This window comes from Diplotaxodon limnothrissa, linkage group LG15 (genome assembly GCF_057381915.1).
Source record: "Diplotaxodon limnothrissa isolate DT_005_m linkage group LG15, D_limnothrissa_male_GT1.1, whole genome shotgun sequence".
In the NCBI taxonomy this organism is placed as follows: Eukaryota; Metazoa; Chordata; class Actinopteri; order Cichliformes; family Cichlidae; genus Diplotaxodon; species Diplotaxodon limnothrissa.
The window spans coordinates 15,303,165-15,308,589 of NC_140610.1; positions in this window are offsets into that span (position 1 = coordinate 15,303,165).

The window sequence follows — 5,425 nt, forward strand, 5'->3', positions numbered from 1 at the left end:
TTGCAGCCAAATTACGGTCATACCTCATTTAAAATATTATTTTCCTAAAATGAAAAATCTCTGGATGCAGAAATTTTGGACGATTAATGAACTGGTGCTGACAGTGCACAACATTTCAACACTTTTATTTTTCCTCTGAATAGCCATGATTGATTTATGAAGATGTGATGCGACCGCTCCACTCAATCTCTTTCCAGATTTTCAACACAATGTGGAGTCAATGAAGCATTTTTATCAGCTGTTGTATTGACTGGATTCAGCAATTCCCCATAGCTGCCCCAGAAAAAATGATTTCATTGTCCTCTAATCCATTATTTAACACAGCGATGTCAGCTGAGCTGTAAATGACTCAAAACACAGCTGCTGGGGAATGGAAAACTGGGGGCCAAACTCAACTCGAGCAAAATGGAAAAAGGTGGAGCCGAAAAGCTGTTAAAACTATCTGACAGATTCGATACGCTCTGCAATGTGGAACAGTATTATTAATTTGGGAACTGGGCCTGTTAAATCTATCATTCCATTATTCTAAGAGGAATCCAAAGGACATTTGCAGCCTCCAGTGCAGCAGCCAGCGAGCCCTGTCTGTTGTTTTAACAGTTAAAAGTGAGTTTATCTTCCATTTTAAGGTGAGGAAGTGTTTGCAGTGCCACCCAATGGACATTTGGTACATTTTCAGGACTGGAATTAACAATCACGGGCTTTTAAAAGCCACATCGTCATCATCGTTGCAGTACCTTCCTGTCAGTTTGATATATCCTTTTTACACCTCAGTCTTTGACAAGGATTTTGCTCTCTTTTATCTAATTTTCTTCAGGAACAGCCAAGTTCCCTTACTTTTTTTTTCTTTCCTCTAAATATAACTCTTGAAAGAATGAATACTGGACCCAGAGGATTATGGAGACTTTGTTATTTCATCCATGAAGCATAAAAATGACTTTAGGGCACTTCATACTGGAAAGAGATGGTTATTAAAGGATTTAATTTAAAGTAGTTGTACACCTCAAATAGTCTTAGGATTAAACCTGTTGCTTGTCAAGATATCATGCGTGATTTGTGTAGCCAAACCCTTTTTGGTTCGGATGCAGCCTGACTAATATCCTGAATTGACTAACCATTATATTGCTGTATCTCTGCAGTGTATGTCAGTGTGAAGTGTATTTATTTATTATTATATATTTATCTATTTAGTCTATTTATGTGATTTTTTTTAAAGTGCAGTGTTTAAAAAGTGTTGTCATAATATCAACATTGCAAAGGACCAGTGATGTTGTCTGAGCACTCAGTTAGCATTAGCCTAGAAACTAGCAAATAAAGTAGTTGCTATTAAAAACTATCACTAGCAAACCGACACAAGGAGCCTAAATCTTGCTAACAGCAAACTTAATTTGATAATGTATTTATTATATTGTAAATATTAATAAAGAAAATACTTTTGTTCACTTGCCCTAGAAGAGCTTTTGACATCAATAACTGTATTTTCTTTTTCTTTTTAACCCCACATTGCAAAGCTATGACATTACAAAGACATCAGCTGGAGTGTTGATCCTGGACCAACATTATGATAATGCAGGAGCAACAACAACACAGGGATATCAGATACACCCACCACACGACAGTCTGAGATTTACCTGTAAATCTACACATAACCAAACCACTATCAAGTGCTTTGAGTGCTTAATATAACCATAACAAGGTTTATTCACACATTTGTTGCTAATAAAAATCATTATGAAAGCTAATTCAGTCATTGCCATGTTTTTCACCTTGATAGATACATTAACAACTTCATTTCATTAAATTTAAAAACTGGAACTATCTTTAAAAAAAAGTATTTTAAGCCTTTTTTAATATCTTGCTGGGATTTAGTTCGTGTTGTTTCGTTGGAGAATTTTGTTGAATATGAAAACAGCTTATGACATCCCTGGAAGTTTTACATTACATGTCTCAACCACCAGGCCTGCATGCTGCCCATTTGTCAAAAACAATTAATAAAATATGAAAAATGAACAGAAAGTTTGATTCCGTGCAGATAAAAGCATCAATAAATCTCCATAAACGTTTGTCTGTGAAACTCTTTAAAAGCTGATGTGGAGGACAGCGCAGCCTCTGCCAGCCTAAGCTCTGGTGGCCACTCTAAAGGAAAGTCTTCCAGGGAGCGTTGGCCTGCTGGTGTCCCCCTTCAATCTAGGCTTTAATAAAGCTCCTTGCTTTGTGTATTGTGGTTCAAACTGTAAAGTGGTGGGGTCTCGCGGCAGTGCCAGCGTGAATCGCAGGGGGCACAGAAGTCTTGGAGGTCCTGGTTTTACAATGCAGCAGTTCACAATGTATACACCAGCCCCCACTGTGGTGCAACTGGAGTTTGTCACTTGCAGATTTATATTCGTCTCCATTAAAGCTCTTTTACAGGCCCACCGAGAATCCCAGAGAGGCAGAGAGTGAGAGAGAGCGGGAAGAACATAAGGAGAGGCATGAAATGTAAGAGTAAAACGAGGGAGACATCAGGAACAAAGGCACCAAGAACCGATAGTTTAATGACTGTGCGAGCTGGAGAATGTGTCCGTTTAACATGATCCTTATAGATCCATTTAGTGGCAGCCCTGTTACTGTGGAACCAAATCATTTCACATGTTCTCCTGTAAAAGTGAAGAACACCGTACCAACCAAATCTGTGATTTTAGGGAGGCATAAAAGTAATAAAAGTGACTATAAATCTGACAGCAAGAGAAAGATGTCTGATTGTTACCACTTTTACAATTTAATACAAAACCAGACAAAGAAACTGTGCACAGCTTTCTTTTCTTTTTATACTCCAGCCACTGACTGTTATTTGTCATTACAGGAATTTTCATGCAAATATTCATGTATTTATAACAAAAATACACTAAACTACATTATCAAAGAGGAAACTTTCTGTTAGTCAGAGGTTCAGGCCTCAGACTGCTCTATGTGGGATATCATAGCAAGTGGACATCCCTAATATGGTCAACTGAGGCACACTGCTCTGAACACAGAAGCCCCACCCACCTGCTGTTTAATCCTTCTGTTTGTGATGTGCATCCAATTAGAAGAGGGTTCGCTTAAAGGATAGGGGTAGAGTCCAAAATCGAATCTATGGAGATGGAAAAGAGCAAAGTAGACACATACACACATTAAAAAAAAAAAACACTTTTTTTCTTATAGCACCTTTTATATTTTATCTATTTAGTGGGATTGATTTTTAGTCTACTGCCTTAGTTAACTCTTTATATTTTGCAAACTACAATATTTCATCAGTTGTCTTTTTACTGCATTGAGCTTTTGCAGCAATTTATTGAAATGTGCAAACAAACATAGAGGTAAACAAGGCAAATAGTAAATGAGGCCTAAAACCAAGTTTGTACGATTCTAACAAAGTTGAAATTCAGCATATGGCATCACCACCTTTGTTCTTCGGCACAGTCTGAGCCCAAGAAAGGTTTTCTTGTCATTTCTTTAAGAAGTCTTCAGGAATAGTTGTCCAGGTTTCTTTAAGGACATTCAAAGCTGTGTCGGGTCTTTGCTGGATTTCTTTTTCTATTTATAATTAAGGACATGACTTTCAGAAACTTCATCTGCAGTCATGTGTTTTAGGCTTTCTTCTTTTGTTCTCCACTTGTCTGTTTCCTCAGATATTTTAGGGACACACTGCACACCATGCCATGTTATAAAAAAAAATTTTTAGCTAAAGGTTTTTGAGGAATCACCCTGTTGGTGCAAACATAGTACTTTATTCCTGTTAAACTGTGTTAACTTAAGCATTTTACATAGATTCAACAACAAAAAGGGGGGGAAATATGTTTTTGTTACAGTCCGCCAGTAACAATGTGCCAACAGAAACCATTTAAAATTGGTTCTTTGCAAAGTTATCTGTTATGTGTAGACACAACTCTGGTTTATCCCATGAGTTTATGTTTGTATAATTCATATATCTGTGTTAAGGGGCTTAGCAAACAGATAAACATTAGTCTGAAATGGTCGGGTGCAAAGACTGGACTGAACATTAGAGAAAAAGCAGCCAACGTCCAAAGAAAGCCTTTCAAGAAGGCTGTCTTTACAAAGCAATATATTCTACAAACAATGTTCAATGCTTTGTACAAATACTATACAAAATATTGAACTGTAGTTTATTGCCTTGCATTTTTTCAGTAGTTATTGGTAACATAATAAAAGTATATAATTTTCACATTAAACATCTGTAGGAGTTCCATGTTTTGCCAGTACTTATGGATGCCCAATACTTGTGTGCAATGAGAAGGGTTTTTTGCCAGTAGGCCCTCCTCAAGGCTGACTTTCTGGGTTTGCTGAATGTTAGGCTCCTGATGCACAAATGAAGTTTAATTTATGTTGTCTTCTGTGGTAGCTAAAAGCCATAAGTATCCACATCCTCATAAAATTACCCTGGGAGCTTTCACAATCCTGTTTTCCATCCTGTCCAGTTATTTCTCAGTAGCCCTATATGTCTCTGTCATTACAGACCAAAGAGGGGAAAAAGCTTCTTTCTTACAGAACAGAACACAAGTGAAAGCTCACATTTACTCTTTTAAAATTACAGATTTGTTCCTTTCAAATGTTTAATAAAGGTAATTATACCTTGATCACAAACACTGATCCTAAATTTGTGCTGAAGTTCTAACTTAAAATGACCGGGACAGAAGAGGAATGAGCTTTTTATCAAGACAGGGTAAAAAGACAGCTTTTTTCAGCATAATTACATTTAATATTTTTCTTTTTATGGATTTGTAGTAAAGTCTTGGTCTACAATAAGTATGATGCATGATTTTCCTACTGTATAAATATATCAATTAAAGACTCAGAAATCTATGTGTGTGTGGGGTCCTCTACCAGAGGCTTGAGAGCTTGAGGTTTCTGCACAGTATCTTAGCTGTTCCTAGGACTGCGCTATTCTGGACAGAGATCTTCGATGTTGTTCCTGGGATCAGCTGGAGCCACTTGCCTGATGTATTCATGGCTGTTTGCTGCCTCATCCTGGACTGTGGTGCTGACACTCACTAGTCCCCTGCCTCCTTCCTTACGCTTAGCGTACAGCCTCAGGGTGATGGACTTGCATGGTCAGGAGCTTCCAGGTCTTCATGTCAGTGGCTTCTATCTCCTCCTTTGGCCAACTTATTATCTCAGCAAGGTACCTGATCACAGGCAAGGCGTGGGTGTTGATAGCCCAGATCTTGTCCTTACCGTTCAAGCTGACTCCTCAGTACTTGCATGACCCTCTGCCATACTTGGTGGATGCAGTCTTTTCTGGTAGTTCAATCCCCTCAGTTCTGACTACCCTCCCTCTCTTTGTTACCATTCGACTACACTTCTCCAGTCCAAACGACATTCCAATGTCATTGCTGTATAGCCTGGTAGTGTGGATCAGTGAATCGATGTCTCGTTCACTCTTGGCATA